At 48.2% G+C, this 20,070-nt stretch overlaps 1 protein-coding gene across 3 annotated transcripts in view; it reads left to right on the forward strand.

Annotated features, from left to right (window-relative positions):
* Positions 1-2,871: 2,871 nt before the first annotated feature.
* LOC119465210 (uncharacterized) overlaps positions 2,872-20,070 on the forward strand; it is a 59,045-nt gene continuing 41,846 nt past the window's right edge. For all 3 annotated transcript variants that reach the window (XM_037726005.2, XM_049656675.1, XM_037726004.2), the window contains exon 1: positions 2,872-3,015. The gene's annotated coding sequence lies outside the window, so the exon portion shown is untranslated. The remainder of the gene's footprint in view (positions 3,016-20,070) is intronic.

The raw sequence follows: 20,070 nt of genomic DNA on the forward strand, positions 1-20,070 counted from the left end.
CCGACTCTGCCTCCCGTCATGCCTGACTCTCTCCAGCCGACGTCGCCGCCACCCTCCGTTGCCTGCTCTGGCGCTCTCCCGCTCCGCCATCCAGCGGTTTTCAGCGGTACGGATGAGCTGGACTTCAATGACTGGTTGTCTACCTACGAGCGGGTGAGCGTGCACAATCGATGGCACGATACCGCCAAGTTAAATGCCGTCATCTTCTACCTTGCGGGAGTGGCTCACCTGTGGTTGAAAAATCACGAAGCCAACTTTCAGTCCTGGTCAGCGTTCAAGAGCAGTTTCGCTGAAGTTTTCGGTCGCCCCGCCGTCCACAAGTTGCGCGCCGAGCAGCGGTTACGAGAGCGAGCGCAACAACCCGGTGAAACATTCACCTGTTATATCGAAGAGGTTCTCGAGCTATGCAAACGTGTGGCAGCTTCTATGCCCGAAAATGACAAACTGAAACACATTTTGAAGGGCATCGCCGATGACATTTTCCGAATGTTGATCGCCAAGCGCCCGCGCACCGTAGCAGAGCTCATACATATAAGAACGTGTTGAATGTCAATCTTTGTCGAACTTGCTCATATATCATGAACAACTGAGAGCACAGGTAAAGGGTAATAATAGTAATGATAATTTCTGGGGCTTTACATCCAATAATCACAATATGGCTATGAGAAACGCCGAATTGGAGGGCTCCGGTAATTTAGACCGTCTGGGGTTCTTTAACGTGCACCTATATCTATGTACACGGGTGTTTTATGCATTTCGCCTCCAGCGAAATGTAAGCCGCCGTGGCCGGGAATTGCACCCGCGTGCTTGAGTTTAGCAGTCCTACCTACCAAAGTCACTAAGCTACCACGGCATGTAGGTAAAGGGTACGCGAGAAATATACGGCGGCAAAAAACAAGACAAACCAAAATAAATGAAACTTCAACAGTGCAACATTGTGCACGTACGCCTCATTTCATAATTACGAGCGAACGTCAGAAAACGAACGTGATGCATTACGCATGCGCAACTCGTCTTTCGCCTTCTTGTATTGCAAGAGCGCAAACACTAAGCGAATTTTGACATCCAAGTAACTTTAGGAATATTTATTGCGTATGCTGGCTGGTTCGTACACAGCAAATATACTTACTGATAAATAATTACGTACTTGTAGTTACGTAATGAAACAGGAACTAATCACCAGAACATAAACTTATTATGTTTTACTGATTGAAGGTAACTATTTTAGGGATATCTAGAATCAATGAGAAACGCCGAATTGGAGGGCGATATTTGGACGATATTTGTAGTGCATGAAAGATTGTAATTTTCAAGACGATTTTCCACTCAATATAATGCAAGCACAAACATCACCACGCGCCATGAATGCTTGTTAGTCTAAGTAAAAAATCACACGTTAAGCAATAACTATTATATTATGAGAAGTTTATGTCGGTAATTTCAGAGGGGACTCACGGATTAATAAAACGAGGCTATTGCTGCAATAACTTTTGCATAAGAAATGAGTAAATAGCTAGGCCAGTAGTAGCTATCTATTCATTTCAATGTAGAAAAATATATATTTATTCACCTTTTTTACATTTGTTTACCTATTGGTTGCAATTGCTTTTCTTTCGAATATCTGAATTTTAAACCAGCTTTGCTCACGGTGAACCTTAAGGTACATCGTGCGCGAAGTTTGAATTGAAGAGATAGCGTACAGCAAGAATTGCTAGTGTACGCTATCTCTGAAGCGAAATAGGCCAATAATATTACGGCGTTAGGGGCGTCTCTGCTCTTTCTCTTGCTTCCCTTACACCTTCTCACGGCGCTCTGTTCGTAATAATATATTGTCATGGCTAAAAAATATTCGAATAAATACATATGCATATAGCTCTAAACCACTACTGACCATGAGCGAAAAGCGCGTAATGGTGAGCGAAGCGGTCACTGCACACACGTAAGTATTTCACTTGACTGCGCGAGTAATTTACTTTTTTCGTTACTCTTATTCTTGCAAGCACTGTGCTATTGCCTGCGCACCCATGCGAATAACGTTTCCTTTTTTTATGTTCGTTCCTTGCGCGGGCTCATTTAGCGCGTTTCTACGCACGCAGTTACCTTAATACCGTTCCCGAACTCTAGCACCGGAGCTAGGCCGCGCTGATGAGTTTGGTACGTTAGTTTTTGCATTATTTTGCTGCCCAAACACAAAGAAGCGCTCAGAAATGGGTAAGCTCCATGCAGCACCACACTGTTGAAGTTAAATAGAGTTTAAGTGCTTTGCGTGGAAAATGAACGCAAAAAACTACAGCGCGTAGCAGACGACTCTCGCTTCCCGCGCGCTTCGCGAGCGCGAAAAACCCACGGGTCTGGAGCAGCAGCGGCGCAGCGCGGCAGTTCACAGAAAAAGGCCCTCGCCGGAGCCGGCGCTTTGGACACACTCTCATTTTCTAGGTCGCGGTACCTGAATCGCGGGGCTGTTTCGATCAGTGCTATGGGTCACACCTTCTATTTTGCAATAAATGTACCTGGCGGTGCAACTTAACAACAAACAAATATTTAATTTTTTGCATGTTTGCAATGTTTGAAGCTCCACAGAATGGTTTCATTTGATATCTACCACTGCGGGATCAACACAAGTTCCGGTGCCGCTTGTCATTTCTGATTTCGGTTTCATTGTTGATTGGATTAAAAGCGAGAAGTTAGCGAGTGAGCCTTGTTCATGTCATCCTATTTATGTAAGGCCAAATAGTGTTAAATATTTTATACTGCATTTCAGCAAACTCCTAATGGTCCGTAGATTTTAAAATCGCAGTTAACCCTGACCGGCGGCAAATCGCCAAAACACAAGCGCGGCGTCGGGTGAGACCTCTAGCGGATATTCTGTTGTCAACAAGGCTTAGCGCAGTGATTTATCGTGCCCCGGCGTTGTCGATGTGCGTCGTTAATTTTCGACCCTATGTTGCGACCCTTCTTGCTGTCCGCTACTTCGTCTTTGGTCGATATTCTTGTCGGGAACTTCATCGTGAAACCGTGAGTCGATTATAGGCACTTTCAAAATGCTGCTAACATTGATCGTTTAAAATGGCGTTTCGGTGGTTTTGGAGCTGGCTCGATCGCAATGGAACACAAAAAATGTGTTAATTTGTGTGGGGGGTTGCTTGTATTTCGGTTCTGCTGATATTTGAATGTCAGGCGCCGTCTAGTGTGCGAATGGGTGGGATTAGGCAGATGGATTGTGTAGTTCTGTCGATCTTGCTTCGCACAACGGTCAGCTGTTCCGAGCCTACTGTGTAGATCAGGCACTGCTGTTCCTTTCGGTGCACGCGTGCTTTATGAGCTATTTTATCACTGCGAAGAGGAAGAAAAAATTTTTTTTTTCTGCGTGGGGATTAGCCGTACTTCTGCAACTGCAACCTGTGGAGCACGCACTTTGGCATTGACGCAGTAGTAATTTGTACTTGGGATTAGTCATATTTTGATTTGGTAATATTGTTACTATTTGAAATATTTAAGATCTGTGCCCTGTTGTGAAGATCTGTGCCCTCCATTTTGTTGCATACATTGCGATTGATGTAGTTCTGTCGCGGGAGGCATAACATGCAATAAGTGTTTGCTGTGATCGCTAATGTCGGCCATGCGTTTGTGCCGCTACCTTTTCAACCGGAAGTCGGCACGTAGGTTGCCGGCCAATGGCAACTCGTCTGGCGCGCGGTGGCGCCATCTTGCACGCTTAAGCCCGACCCTCATGGAGCGAACTTCCCCGACGATGTTCGCGCATCAAAAAATGTAGCGACACGCGCCGCCGTGTTTTCGCCCCACCGCCCCTCATGCGACGATCCAGCGGCGATCGCCGCCGAGCTGCTATCAATGTGGCGAGCCGTGAAGCAGGGGATTACTGTTTTTTAAATGTAACCCACAGTAAGGTTTAGCACGTCGCGACACTTAATAACGTCATAACTTATGTTTTTATAATTTTTTTTAGTTATTTCTTCTACATTTTACACTTGGCTATTCGCAACCTCCAGAAAGCATAGAAAACACCTTGGCTCTGCCAAAATTGTGCCCAAGCGGATACAGTGGGTAGTGTCATTAGACAGTTTTAGTTTAACGTAAGCGTAATAGTGGGGTTAATTAAGGGAAATAGCATTACCGTTCCGCTAACGAACTTTGCAGAAACAGAGTTTTAGTGTAGCATGATAGCATAATTTACGTGCGGGACGCTATTCCATTACGCTTTGAATTTAGCATACATAGCGCACCTAAGTAATTCTATGTGTGTGTGCGTCCAGAAAGTGTGAGAGGCAGCTCGAAGCCAGGAGGAGCGCGTTGTATTTTTACTTCCCATGTCCGCCGATCTGCAGCGAATCAGACAAGCTGTACAAGCTGTCTACCATAGCCTCAGAAATTTTCCCATCTCAGAGGCCAGATGCCGTCGTCGCGCCTATCTCCCAACTTTACCGACAAGTGGCGCTCGCATCTAAAAAAATTCTGTCGTTAGGCTTAGGCGCGTTTGAAACGAGAAGCGATCTCGAAAATTCCTCAAGATTAGCCATAACAGTCTCTCATCGAAGCGGCATGAGACTAAGCAAAAGCTGTTTGCGCAGTTATTTGCCACGAACAAAGAACTCTACAAAAACAACGCCAACTTTAGTTCGAAGCGGGCAACCAGGAGAGCCGCCATGTTTTACGTGAACTCAGCCCCATGATGCAATGGCCGGAAGTGCTGCCTCCTGATTGGATCGGGCTTGCCGCCGCGCGCTCAACGCTTCCGGCGGCGGGTGAAAATATCTATCCCCTCCAAGTCGGCGCGCGTCCTGATTTTTGACGCCGGCTGCCGTCGGACTTAGTTCGCTGCTTGGACGCCGGAAATTCGTTCTATGAGGGTCGGGCTTTACAGTTGACAGCGTCTCAGGCTCCGTACTGTAGTGATCTTAATATTCATTATGCAGCAACATGCGCATAATTTTCCCATAGCGTACGCTTGTAATTTACGCGTCTTTTAGGAATGGATGTATGCATATGATGAAGCTGTCGGCACATTAGCTGTGTGTAATGGGTATCTTTTCACTGAATGCAAACAAGACAGAAGTTTGGAATGACGGGCAGTGGTAGAACATGTAGCTGACGCCAACATTTCACTTAGGGTACTTGTAATTTTCAAAGCAGGCCTGACAAAGACAGGTCGTCTTGCTGAAATGTTGGCTCCAGTGACATTTGTTCTACTACTGCTTGTAAAATAAAGGATCCGAGTCTGATCAACTCTTTACTGTTTTCATTCGATCCTCTTCTCTCTCTTCACTTTCTTTTCTTTTGACCAGGATGTTACATTCTCCGGGTCTCTTACTGCCATCCTTCCGCAGATGGTAAGGCACTAGGTTACCTACAGTTGTAACTTCTGTCTTGCCTGCTGGTCCTTGAAAGTGCACAGACTTGAGTATACCTTGCTGCTTTACCATTTTGAGGATGACATAAGGGTCTGTTAAAGCAGTTTTCGAACGGTCAAGACCTTTTCGTACTAGCACCATATCTCCATGTTGTACGTTGGGCATATGCGTTGCATGGCGCGAGTCGTAGTATTTCTTCATGGTACGTTTATACATATGGTATTCTTGTGACGTCTTCTTGCGTTCTGGAATATGGATCTTCCCTACTATGCCAAGTTCGTCATCTGCTGGTAAGCATGTTGTCTTCTGAAAGGCAGCAAACAGAGGGCTACAGCCAAGTCCAGCTGTGTGGGATTGATTGTGATGCCTAACCGCTGCCTCAAGAGCACACTTCCATCCTCCACGAAATTCTGCGTATATAAAATGAAGGTCTTCAAGTCACATATGAGATGTTCTGCTAGAGCATTTCCTTCCGGGTGATATGGTGCTGAAAATCTCAGTGATACCCTTTTCTGCTGCCCACCAACGGAGCCTCTCGCTGCGGAATGCTGGTCCATTATCAGACACAATCACCTTGGTGTCTAAATGCCTCTCTTTCCATCAGTGCAATCACACTGTTTGCATCTTCTTTTCCGGGCTTGGCCGCCGCCATACGTGTGCACTGATCAACAGCCACTATAAAAGACTGAGTCCGGCGCACACCCTCCCCTTTCTTTTTGATTTCAGCGAAATTGAGATGGACGACTTCGAAGGGGACATCTGAATACAAAGGAATGACCATCGGGTTTCCTTTTGGGCGGAACTTGGCTTTGATAGTCTGACATTGGTGACAGGTCTTGACGTAATTCTCTACATCGGCTTTCATGTTCTTCCACGTAAAACGTTTCTGAATCTTCCAGTAAGTCCGCCAAAAGCCATCATGCCCCCCTGAGTGTGGACTGTCATGATAGAGCCGCAATATTTTGGATATGCAGCTTTGAGGTACAACAAACTTTCCGTCGATTAATTTTAGTTCTTCAGTATCTTCCCATACACTTGCGACCTGTGCCCCTTGGTCATTGTTTATTGGTGGTATGTGCAACCTTGATAACGCGTCCGCGTCAGGTAGCGTTTCACCAGGTCTGTGGCTAACATCAAACGTGAACTGCGGAATTTCGCTAATCCATCTTGCCACTATTCCCTTCGGTTGTTTAAGGCTCAGAAGGTATGTCAAAGCCTGATTGTCCGTGAAAAGCTTGAACCGATGGCCCTCCAAATAACTCCTGAAGTATCGTAACGCCAGCTCTACTGCTAGGGCCTTCTTTTCCGTGGTGGTGTAATTCCGCTTTTGAAAAGGTGTAGGAGTAATAGCCAATGACCTTTAACTGGTGGCTTCTGTCTTGGCTGGAATCTCGTTGGTGTAACACTGCTCCTGTGCCATAATTGGACGCGTCAGTGCAGATTTCGAAGGGTTTGGCGAAATCGGGTAATATCAGGATTGGATCTGAAGATATTGCACGCACCAGTTCTTCATATGCACGGTCGCACTCGTCGCTCCACACAAAGGGAACTTCCTTTTGAGTGAGCCTTGTAAGACACCTGGATATCGCCGTTAAGTCTTTAATGAACGCCCGAAAATGTCCTGCCAATCCCAAGAACACATGCAGGGAGTGAACATCGTAGGGCTTATGCATTTGCTTGATTCGTTGGACGGACTGTTCCTTTGTCGTCTTTGTGAAGCCGTCCAGGACTCTGCCAAGGAACACCACCTTTCTCTGAAAGAATTCACTTTTCTTCTTGTTGATTTTCAGTTGTGATTTGCTCAACGCTTCTAGTATTTGAGAGATGTGGGAACAGTGCTCTTCCTTGGTACGGGAGTAAATGATGATGTCATCGACATAAACATTGCAGAAATCTTCGATGAAATCTTGAAGTACCCCGTTCATCATGCGCTGAAACCAAGCACCCGAGTTCTTCCAACCGAATGGCAGACGGTTGTATTCATATATATCAAATGGTGTTATAAATGCCGTGTAGTTTGATTTTTCCTGGAGAGGTACCTGCCAGTAACCTTTGCACAAATCGATTCGTGAGAACCATTGGCATCCTCCAGTATCATTAATGATGTCGTCAATCAAAGGCATAGGGAATGGATACAGTTCTGTTTGGGTGTTGATTTGCCGATAATCAGTACAAAGTTGCAGTGAACCATCTTCTTTGGGAACAATAGTTATAGGAGATGCAAAAGGTGACGTTGAGGGCCTTATTATTCCAGCGTTCAGCATTTGTTGCAGCTCTTGTTTCAGCCATACTTTCTTTTCATGAGAAATCCTGTAGGCTCTCTTCCGTACAATAGTCGTGTTGCGGAGTTCAAAAGGTACTTCGGGTACAGAAGCTGCAGGTAGATATGTATCGAGGCATATAAGTTCGGGAAAAATTGTCCATATGTCATTAGTGCATTTGGCAGTCCTCATCTGTGGCGGTGTCTGGACATTTGAAACCAGGGAGTCTAAAGTCACTTCATCTTTCCAAGAAGTGTTCATTCGTAGCTTCTTCATGTCGGGTCTTGACAGTATAAACAAGAATTCGACATCACGCATTACCAGCGCTTCTACTGTGAAGTCCTCCCCAGCCAAATGTATACTGACTCTTGTCCAGGTGTGCAGTGTTCGAGATGACCCATCGTAGCTCTTAACCGTTACCACTTTACCTTGTCGCATGTCATCTGCTTTTATCATGGTTTGATTAATCAGACTTACTGAAGCTCCTGTGTAGGGCACTTACTTCTTTTCCGTTAATAAGCAGTGCCGTTTGTAAAATGTTTGATCGAATCAAGTAGACAGCCTTGTTTTGGTTACACGGGTGGGGCTGTACACCCACATTTATTCGTTTTTTGTCTCCTTGACGTCTCGCTTGCTAGGGAAAAAATCAGAAGCTGCGCTTCTGGTAGATGCTGTCATTGCTGTCGCTGTATTATCCGGATGAACCCTGGCTGGATGGATCCAATTGTGCTGTGCAACGGGCCCAGGGGCTTCATGGTAAACGTCCTTAAGACACCCCAGTAGGTCTTCAACTGTCTTAGGCGACCTTATTTGCACTTGCCTTTGGCATTCCTTTGTCATACCGTGGATGACTAACGGTACAATAGACGACTCAGGCAAAGTAGGATCTGCTAACAGCAACAGCTGTCTCCTCGTAGAAATAGTGAATTAGTGAACTTGAGTATTCTTTGAAAAATATAGCTTTGTCCCATCGGTCGACCGGGTTCTGTTTAAAAGCCGAGATAAAACTTGCTCTCCAGTGATCCCAGGTGTCGTCTGGTTGGTCTGTTATGCGGAGCTCATACCATTTCTTGGCATTGTGTACAAGAAATAGTCTCATATTTTGCACTTTATCCTGTGACATCAACCAGCAGTTCTTTTCACAAGCATATTCAAAGAACTTCAACCAAGTGGTTGAAGTTCTTCGTCGTCCCATCGAACATGTCCGGCTTCACTAATTCAGCTTCGGGACCATTCTTAGCGCGCAGAGTCTCTGTTAGCATAGCAAGCAATTGTCCATGTTGCTCAATTTGAGACGCCTGCACTTTCAACATCCGCTCCATAAGCATAGCAATGTCCTGGCTATTATCATTTTGAAAGGGCTTGCTACTTGATAACTGTCTGAAGTGCTTTTCATAGTTGGACATTTTGATATTGATTGATCTTACACATACCTCGGCTGACGAAATTCGCCTCGGTGACTTTAGCCTTACTTGCGATGAACTGGAGCAGGCTTGGTGACGTCGCTGTCTCTTGGACTTCGACTTGTTCTTCATCTTCGTCTTGGTATGATGTGACGTACGGTTGTCCCGCTGTAGTAGTACCAAGTCGTACTTCTATCCACATCCTGTCGGGCTGCGCCAAATGTAAAAAAGGATCCAAGACTGATCAACTCTTTACTGTTTTCATTCGATCCTCTTCTCTCTCTTCACTTTCTTCTTTTGACCAGGACGTTACACTGCTTTTTATTGAATGTGTCGTAATCATTATCCATACCAGCTATTACTGATAATATCAGCCATAAACCTCCTGATTTAGTACTTCCAAAGTTATCACACCATAGCTGCCCAAATTGAAATTGGGATACAAGCAATATCTCTCTCTAGCTGCAACTCTTGCCTGATAATTTAGTTTTGACATCTACATACAGGGATGTGCAGACACCGCTTAAGATATTAGAAAAAAGGTGATTATTGCATGTATCACTGCACTGTTGTTGCTCAAATTTAGTGCAAAGTTCACATTATTTAGGTCTACGTTGTCCACTGTAACACTTGGCACAATCACTTGCCTGGTTTTTAAGAAAACAAATTGCAAAGTCGCCTTTGTTTATGGGGATGTAAGCTGCCGTAAAACTGTGCTAGCATAAACTTGTGTCACCGCCTGCTGGCAGCTGCAGAAAGCAGCCATTCAGAGAAGGTAGCAGCATGTTTTAGGAGAGCGGGCAGCTTGTGGCGACCCTCCCTGAATCGCTGGCTTCTACAGCTGCCAAAAGTCAGCGGCACAAATTTATGCTATTACCACCTTCGTAGCAGCTTACATCCTTATAAACTAAGGAAACTTCACATTTTGTTCTTAATAACTGGAAAAGTGCCAAGTGTTACATTGAACGGCGTAGAACTCAAAATGTGATTTTTCTGCGAAACTTGAGCAAGAACAGTGTAGTGGCAAGCAGAAAACATTTTCAGGAGATTTTAAGTGAAATATGCACGTCCCTGTACAAAAGACACCATGATGATCTCCACTTAATTACGTTGACTGCAGGACAGAGAGGTAAAAGACTTGCTATATTCAGAAATATTGATATATTCTCACTAAATGAATTCCGTGTTGTCCTTGACCATGTTCCCCATGCCATGGAACGCATTTACTGTAGTGTGCCACTGGCTACCTGTTATCCATATTACCGCACCTGTGTTCAACTGTATCGCATATTTATCTCAATACAGTATGGGATGCTTGATCCATATGGCTGTTTTTCTCTCTGTCTACTGTGATGCCCTAATGCCGACCAAGTCACACTAAAACAGTGCGACTTGGTCGTTGCATGTAGAACTGTTTGGTTTATCATTTATAATTGTAGGTTTTCGAACTGATGTTGGTGGTGCAATATGAGCTCAGCTACATTTATGAGCTGTTACTTACAACATTGTTGTAAAGGATACTAAAGAAAAATAATCGGTAGTTTAATCGATTATTTGTCTCATAATTTATTGTGTGTCAATATATTACTTTGTTGGCATAGAAAATTGCCACTTAACGCCTCGTTGCTGCCCATTTATTTGAATTGCCTGCACCAAAATGGAGAAGTTAACATAATTCCACGTGACCTCCCTCTCTGCAGCACTCTGAATCATGCAGTGGTAACGCGCGTTAGATATTACAGTACAAAATAGGTGGCACTACTCTGATTTATCATTTTTGTAATTCTCTTGCTTACAAAAGTTCTTTTTTCACTACAAATGCCAAATTAATTACAGAAGCCTAAACCACCAATCCAGCTCCAATTAATAATGTTATGGGAAGGAAGAAGCGTACTGGTACTTACAGATGGGTTTTAATGGCAGCGCAGAAAAACGAAAAACCCAGAATCTTCTTTGTCGTCTCCCAGGGCACCAACCATGTCCTCTTCTTTCCACATTACGCACTGTGACATTACCCCACTCGGAAGAAGCACCTTACTGGTGCGACTCACTGGTTTCAGAAAGGAACGGTTTGAGGCGGCTGACGTGGATGACGTCAGAGGTGAAGGCACGGTAGCATCCAGTGGAGACACTTCTTACGTGACAGGCGTCACCTGGCGGAGGATGCGATAAGGGCCGTAGTATCGCGAAAGGAGTTTCTCCGAAAGACCGACACGTCGAGATGGAGACCAAACTAGCACAAGAGCACCTGGTTCGTATTCGACGTCGCGGTGGCGCTGATCGTAACGGCACTTCTGACGTGTCTGTGAAGCAGAGAGACGAAGACGGGCAATCTGGCGTGCCTGGGTCGCTGTGGTTATGACATCACGAGCGTACTCTGTCGGCGAGTCGAGTGTGGTCGAAAGAAGAGTCTTGAAAGGCAAGGTCGGTTCACGGCCATATAGAAGGTAGAAGGGCGAATAACCAGCTGTGTCGTGGCGCGAGGAATTGTACGCAAACGGGACAAATGGTAAAGCAGTGTCCGATGATCAGAAGAAACATACATCGTGAGCATGTCAGTGTCACATGTAAGAGGCCGCCTGTGGCGCGAAAAAGAAGAGGAGCACGCGATGCCCGGTGTTCGGAACGGCGCGTGCGCGCGAGGCGCATGAACCGAGGCATAGTCGAGGGATGAACGGCGCTGTCCGTGGAGTTTCAACGTGGCACCGGGTCAGGAAGGTCGCATCTCCAGCTATGTTCTGGCGACGGGAGACTTGGGGGTCTGGTTGAGTCCGCGACGCTGGCCGTCCAAGGTGTGGCCGTCGACCTCGGCAAGTTCGGGCGAGGCTCCTGGACGGGCTGCAGCTTCTCACGGCAGGACCAGGCACCCCAGAGAGGATCCCCCTTCTGTGGCAGATCGGCACGTTCTAATCTCCTCGGGATGACACGTCGGCACTCCTGAAGAAGTTGCGACGCATCCCGACGCTAGGCCTAGGCAGGTGGGCCTAAGCTACGGCGAACGCCATCGCTGACGAGCTGACGAGCTCATCACCAACGAAGTACCGACGAGCTCACCACCGACAAAAGAGAACGCGAGTCGTCGGCATCTACGGCAGCATCGACACCCAAAGGAATACGACTTGGACCCGACGTAAGGAACTTCAAGTCAGCGGTCCGTAAGAGCCCATGTTTTTGTTTGCGACGCAGTTAGGCCGAATGCAGGGTGGCTAGACTCTGACGAATCCGCGCTAAGACTGACCGAGAGACTAAGGCGGAGCGAGGCTCCGAAACTGAGATAGTTTTGTTTAAGTAGTTTCTAGTTAATCTGAGTTTGTTGTTTGAGTTCCAGTGAAGACTTTTGTTGAATCAATTTTAGTTTCGCGTGCCTTTAGTTTGGAGTTACGGTTTTAGTGTTGTGTGCCGCGTGCTTCTACCGTTCTTGTAAATATTAAATCCTCGTTTGCTGTGCCGCCAGTCGTCTCTCTCCTCCATCGAGAGTAGCGCATGCACACAACTCTCCGCACTCCCAAGTAAAGGTGACAAAATATTGGCGAGCCTGCCAGGATTGATACGGCCCAGTCACCGATACTCGGGAGTTGTAAAGATGGAATGGGAACGTTTGGCGGCGGTAGCGAAGCATTTAAATATGTCGAAGGAGGAGACGATGGCGATTTTTGAATACACGCAGCAAGAAAAAGAAAAAGAACACGAACGAGAGCGCGAGAAGCACGAACGAGCACGCGCGGAGCACGAACAACAGCGCAAAAGTGAAAAAGAAATTTTAGAGTTGAAGATTAGACTGGCGGAGATGAATGCCAGGTCTCGCGAGGGGTCGATTTCCCCTAGGTCGGCGTCATCCGACTCTACTTCGCCCAGACCAAAACAGATTTGCCCCAGGAAGTTGATGGCTCCGTTTGATGAGCGCAGAGGTGATTTAGATGCGTATTCGCATCGCGTTGAGAGAAAAGCGGTCGGACAAGGCTGGGCAAGGAACGAGTGGGCTAGCGCCTTAAGCCGATGTCGAGTAGGCGAGGCGGCTAGATTAGCGGAGCATGCTACAGCTAAGAAAGCGTATGAGGAACAGAGACAGTCTCTTGAGAAAGAGATAGAGATGCGGTGAGAGAGAGCACACACCTTGAAAAGGAAAGAGAGTAAGGCCGAGATAGAGATGGAAAACAGGTGTGATAGCGTAGCAGGGTTCCATGACATGAGAGAGTTGCCAGGAGAAGGTGGCAGATTAGAGAGCACCTGTGAAGTCGTAGAGGAGAATTTCGTGACTGGGGAAGTCGTGAGTCAGAAGAACAAGGATAAGAGGATGATTGGCATCTCGATAGAGGGGTGCAGAACCAAAGAGCAGCATAGTGTAATAGAGAAAGACGTAGCTTCACCTCAGAGTGACAGGGGGTTGATAAGTGATGTTGAGTTCCGGGATAGCCAGGCACCAGACACGAAGCATTTAGGCTGCGAGAAACAGAAGGTAGTAGAGGACAAAGTAGCGCCACCCCGGGACGACGGAGCATTAGTAATTGAAACCTGTGTCAGGGAGAAACAAGCATCAAGAATGATATGTCAGGCAACCCCCGAGAGCAATGAGAATGGTGATAGGTGCCTGAGTTGTCGAAAAGAGGCAACTTGTAAGGGTAGGAAGAACCTGCACAGAACGCATAAGGGCAGGGAGATGCTTCGAAGGAGATGGAGAAGAAAGCAGCGTAACAAAACGCATGAGCTTGAGAAGATGAGCGGGTCGAGGAGAAAGAAAAAGAAGCCAAAGTTAAGGCAGAGAGCTTCCAAAATGCACGAGAGATGTGCTAGAGGAGGAAAGAGAAGGAAGCGGGCTATACGTAGAGAAGCATGGGAGCTTAGGAAAAGGAGGAAAAAGTGAACAAGTACAACCGGTAGGATACGAAAGAAATACCGTTTAGGAATGGCATGCGGAAGATTGTAGTGTTCGGAAATGTGCATAGAGAGAAAACAGTGAAGTAGCACAAATGTATAAGTTATTTGGAGTATTGTACAATATGTTTGGATACGGGATTTATTCATGTAGAAGTGTTTGGGTCAATGAACTTGTGAACATTGCGAACAGTCCAGTGCAGTGCAGTGTGTGGTGTAAGGTGAAATGTGCGCGAAAGTGTGGTGATCAGTAATGAGCCCCGAGTACACAAGAAGTACGCAAGTGAAAGAAGAAGAGTTCAGTTCCCAGCAGAGAAGGCCAAGAGTAAGCAGTTTTTTGGGAAAAAACTCTTGAAGAGTTTTGAAGAGTTTTGAAACTCTTGAAGAGTTACATACGACTATGTCACATGTAAGAGGCCGCCTGTGGCGCGAAAAAGAAGAGGAGCACGCGATGCCCGGTGTTCGGAACGGCGCGAGCGCGCGAGGCGCACGAACCGAGGCATAGTTGAGGGATGAATGGCGCTGTCCGTGGAGTTTCAACGTGGCACTGGGTCAGGAAGGTCGCATCTCCAGCTAAGTTCTGGCGACGGGAGACTTGGGGGTCTGGTTGAGTCCGCGATGGTGGCTGTCCAAGGTGTGGCCGTCGACCTCGGCAAGTTCGGGCGAGGCTCCTGGACGGGCTGCAGCTTCTCACGGCAGGACCAGGCACCCCAGAGAGGATCCCCCTTCTGTGGCAGACCGGCACGTTCTAATCTCCTCGGGATGACACGTCGGCACTCCTGAAGAAGTTGCGACGCATCCCGACGCTAGGCCTAGGCAGGTGGGCCTAAGCTACGGTGAACGCCATCGCTGACGAGCTGACGAGCTCATCACCAACGAAGTACCGACGAGCTCACCACCGACAAAAGAGAACACGAGTCGTCGGCATCTACGGCAGCATCGACACCCGAAGGAATACGACTTGGACCCAACGTAAGGAACTTCAAGTCAGCGGTCCATAAGAGCCCATGTTTTTGTTTGCGATGCAGTTAGGCCGAATGCAGGGTGGCTAGACTCTGACGAATCCGCGCTAAGACTGACCGAGAGACCATGGCGGAGCGAGGCTCCGAAACTGAGATAGTTTTGTTTAAGTAGTTTCTAGTTAATCTGAGTTTGTTGTTTGAGTTCTAGTGAAGACTTTTGTTGAATCAATTTTAGTTTCGCGTGCCTTTAGTTTGGAGTTACGGTTTTAGTGTTGTGTGCTGCGTGCTTCTACCGTTCTTGTAAATATTAAATCCTCGTTTGCTGTGCCGCCAGTCGTCTCTCTCCTCCATCGAGAGTAGCGCATGCACGCATTTCTCCGCACTCCCAAGTAAAGGTGACAGTCAGTTATTGTCCGGTTCAGGCATTCAGTAAGACTGTTAGTTTGAGGATGGTAGGCTGTAGTAAGCTTGTGTTTAGTAGCACAGAATCGAAGTAAGTCGTCGATGACTTTGGCAAGAAAGTATCGCCCGCGATCGGTGAGAAGTTGACGAGGTGCGCCGTGTGTAAGATAACGTCGTGAAGCAAGAAGTCAGCGACGTCTGTAGCGCAACTGGTTGGAAGGGCTCTTGTAATGGCATAGCAGGTGGTATAGACCGTAGCGATGGCAATCCACTTATTTCTATCGTTTGATATAGGGAATGGTCCGAGAAGATCAACGCCAACGCGAAAAAAGGGTCGGTCGGTATATCCAGAGGCTGCAGCAGACCAGCGGGATGTACAGCTGGTCGTTTTCGGCGTTGACACGACTCACACGCGGCGACATAGCGACGGACAGAGCGGTTGAGACGGGGCCAGAAAAATCGTCGCCGAATTCGGTCATAGGTCCGAGAGACGCCAAGGTGTCCAGCAGTGGGAACGTCGTGCAGTTGCTGGAGTACAGTCTGCTGAAGATGAGACGGAATGACGATTAGCAGCTTGGGCCCGTCTGGGTGCATGTTGCGGCGATACAGGGTGTCATTTTGTAGTACGAACATGTGAAGGGATGGGTCAGACGGGTCAGAGAGCAGGCGTTTGATAAGCTGCCGTAACGATTCATTGCGTCGTTGTTCAGCCCCAATGTCTTTCAAGGCGGAAAGCAAGAGAACCCAGATCGGTGCGGCATCCACTAAATCGTTCGGTGCATCGATGGGGTGACGAGACAGGCTGTCGGCGCTCTGATGTAAACGACCCGACTTGTAGACTACAGTGTATGTGTATTCCTGAAGGCATAGGGCCCAGCGACCGAGGCGCCCGGTGGGATCCTTGAGGGAAGAAAGCCTACAAAGGGCGTGGTGATCGGTTGCAACCGTAAATGGTTGACCACATATGTAAAATCGGAACTTGCCCACAGCCCAAACGAGGGCGAGACATTCCCGCTCAGTAATCGAATAATTGCGCTCAGACGGGGAGAGGAGGCGGCTGGCGTAGGCGATAATGTGGTTGTGTCCATGTTGGCGCTGGGCTAAAATTGCGCCGATGCCATATCCACTGGCGTCAGTGCAAATTTCTGTTGGAGCAGAGGCGTCAAAATGGGCGAGAACAGGAGGTGTGGTGAGTAGCGTGATGAGGCGCGAGAAAGAAGTCGCTTGTTCAGAGCCCCAGCAGAAAGGAATGTCTTTCTTGAGGAGGTCAGTCAGGGGACGAGCGACATGCACGAAATTTTGCACAAACCGGCGGAAGTAAGAGCAAAGACCGATAAAGCTGCGAACATCTTTGGCAGAGGTCGGTAAAGGGCAATTCTGCACTGCACGAACTTTAGCGGGATCGGGGCGAATGCCTGACGAATCGACAAGATGTCCGAGCATGGTTATTTGGCGGTAACCGAAGTGGCACTTGGACGAGTTGAGCTGCAGGCCAGCGGCGCAAAAAACAGAAAGTACAAAGGAAAGTCGTTCAAGATGGGCCGCAAAAGTTGGAGAGAATACGATGATGTCATCCAAGTAACACAAGCAGATAGACCATTTCAATCCACGCAAGAGCATGTCCATCATACGTTCAAAGGTGGCCGGGGCATTGCACAAGCCGAAAGGCATTACCCTAAACTGATAGAGGCCGTCAGGTGTAACGAATGCTGTCTTCTCACGGGCCATTTTATCCACGGCAATTTGCCAATATCCGGAGCGAAGGTCTATTGATGAAAAATAAGTGGCACCGTGAAGACAGTCCAGAGCATCGTCGATCCGTGGAAGCGGGTAGACATCTTTCTTGGTGATCTGGTTTAGATGATGATGGTCCACGCAGAATTGCCAGCTGTTGTCCTTCTTTTTAACGAGCACAACAGGGGAAGCCCACGGACTGGAAGAGTGTTGAATAAACCCTCGGGCAAGCATTTTGTCAACTTCGCTCTGGATAACTTGTCACTCATAGGGCGACACCGGGTATGGACGTCGGCGAACAGGTTGCCGGTCACTGGCGTAGGCGATAATGTGGTTGTGTCCATGTTGGCGCTGGGCTAAAATTGCGCCGATGCCATATCCACTGGCGTCAGTGCAAATTTCTGTTGGAGCAGAGGCGTCAAAATGGGCGAGAACAGGAGGTGTGGTGAGTAGCGTGATGAGGCGCGAGAAAGAAGTCGCTTGTTCAGAGCCCCAGCAGAAAGGAATGTCTTTCTTGAGGAGGTCAGTCAGGGGACGAGCGACATGCACGAAATTTTGCACAAACCGGCGGAAGTAAGAGCAAAGACCGATAAAGCTGCGAACATCTTTGGCAGAGGTCGGTAAAGGGCAATTCTGCACTGCACGAACTTTAGCGGGATCGGGGCGAATGCCTGACGAATCGACAAGATGTCCGAGCATGGTTATTTGGCGGTAACCGAAGTGGCACTTGGACGAGTTGAGCTGCGGGCCAGCGGCGCAAAAAACAGAAAGTACAAAGGAAAGTCGTTCAAGATGGGCCGCAAAAGTTGGAGAGAATACGATGATGTCATCCAAGTAACACAAGCAGATAGACCATTTCAATCCACGCAAGAGCATGTCCATCATACGTTCAAAGGTGGCCGGGGCATTGCACAAGCCGAAAGGCATTACCCTAAACTGATAGAGGCCGTCAGGTGTAACGAATGCTGTCTTCTCACGGGCCATTTTATCCACGGCAATTTGCCAATATCCGGAGCGAAGGTCTATTGATGAAAAATAAGTGGCACCGTGAAGACAGTCCAGAGCATCGTCGATCCGTGGAAGCGGGTAGACATCTTTCTTGGTGATCTGGTTTAGATGACTGATAGGTCCACGGCAGAATTGCCAGCTGTTGTCCTTCTTTTTAACGAGCACAACAGGGGAAGCCCACGGACTGGAAGAGTGTTGAATAAACCCTCGGGCAAGCATTTTGTCAACTTCGCTCTGGATAACTTGTCACTCATAGGGCGACACCGGGTATGGACGTCGGCGAACAGGTGCCGCATCGCCGGTATTTATACGATGCTTCACAACCGTAGTTTGACCCAAAGAGCGATCGTTCAGGTCGAAAATGTTGGCGAAGGACTCGAGGAGGTCATGGAGCTCTGCGGCGGATTGGGGGTCGAGGTCCGGTGCAATCATCTTTGCAATGTCGTCGGCCGGGGCAGATGCAGAAGGCGCAGAACGAGCACAGGTCGAAGATGTCGCAACAGATAGAGCTGAAATATAGCACTCGCGGGACGGTGACAACATGGCAAGCGAGATCCCTCGAGGAAGTACCTGAGGGCACTGGCCGAAATTTAGGATGGGAAGACAGGTCTGATTGGCCGCTACAGAAATGACGGTGTGGGATGGAGACATTGTGAGATAGCAGGACTGAAGTCGCGGGAGCGAGGACATAGTCTCCGTCAGGAACAGGTGGAGAGGCGAAAACGGTGATGCAGGTTGCTGCTTGGGGAAGAAGACGAATAAAATCCGCAGAACAAAGCTGAGTTGGGGCTTGAGCAGAAAGGTCAATGGAAAGGGGTAGGTCAAGTTGGACAACACCTGCTGAACAGTCAATCAGAGCAGAATGGGCGGTCAAAAAGTCGAGGCCGAGGATCACATCGTGGGGGCAGCGGTCGAGCACGCTAAACAAAACGGACGTGTGGCGGCCGGTGACACTGACACGTGCAGCACACATTCCGAGCACAGCCGGAGTTCCACCGTCGGCGACCTGTAGCAGTTGAGTCGGAGCAGGAGTAAGGACACGTTCAGGCGCGTTCGAAGGTCAGCACTCATGATGGTTCCGATCAGTAGGCAGGGTCAGCAGAGGAATTTCAGGCCGGGGTGCCAGAGCAGCGTCACCTCCCGGCGCTGCCCCAGTCAGTTTCCCGTCGTAGAGCGGCGACGGTAAGCAGGGGACGGGGAACGACGCAGCTGGGGTGAACGGGAGCGGCTACTGTGCGGTGATGATGAGCGGTTAGTCACAGTGACTCGAGCATTGTCAGGTGCATCTTCGAACTCGGTGGGGGTCGCAGGCGGGCGAGGATTCAGTCGGGAGTGGCGGTAGGTGGGAAAGCTTGGTCGAGAGAGGGCCGGCCAGGAACTTCGGCAGTGGCGAGAGATGTGGCCCACACGTCCACCATAGAAGCAGATGGGTCGATCATCATGTGTGCGCCATTCGGCCGGGTTGCGATAGCTCGGGTAAGGACCGCACTGGTTCCGGTGAACAGGGGCAGAGGCAGCAGACGAAGCGAAATCAGGACGGTTGGCGGAGCAGATAGATTGCAGACCCACATTGGAAAGTTCTTGACGAACGACCGATTGAATGAGGGACACGAGCGGCCGGGAATCGTCAAAGCACTGCGTCACTTGAGTGGCAGGAGACGCTGCTTCAATTTCTTGCCGGACTATACATACGACGTTCTCGGAGGGAGTGGGCTCACGCGGAAGACAAAGGTCTTCACACGTCGATGAAGCAGCGGTGTTGGGTAGACGCGTGAACTACTGAACTATGCGGCCTTTAGTGTCCATTTAAGCATATCATGTTCACTTCATTTTAATTAGAAGGTTGCACACAAACACAAGTGGTTGACACGGCTCCTGTCTGCGCTTTAAATCTATGGGGGTAATGGAGTGCTGTGGGCATTACACTGTTAATTGCAGGTAGGTATAGATTGTGCCCTTATCAGGCTATTTGTGATTTTCTATCCTACAAAAGTGTAGCCAGCTGTATTAATACGATACTTTTGGTTTGACTAACAATAATCATGAATATGTTGATGCC

Source organism: Dermacentor silvarum, chromosome 9 (genome assembly GCF_013339745.2).
Source record: "Dermacentor silvarum isolate Dsil-2018 chromosome 9, BIME_Dsil_1.4, whole genome shotgun sequence".
NCBI classification, from domain to species: Eukaryota; Metazoa; Arthropoda; class Arachnida; order Ixodida; family Ixodidae; genus Dermacentor; species Dermacentor silvarum.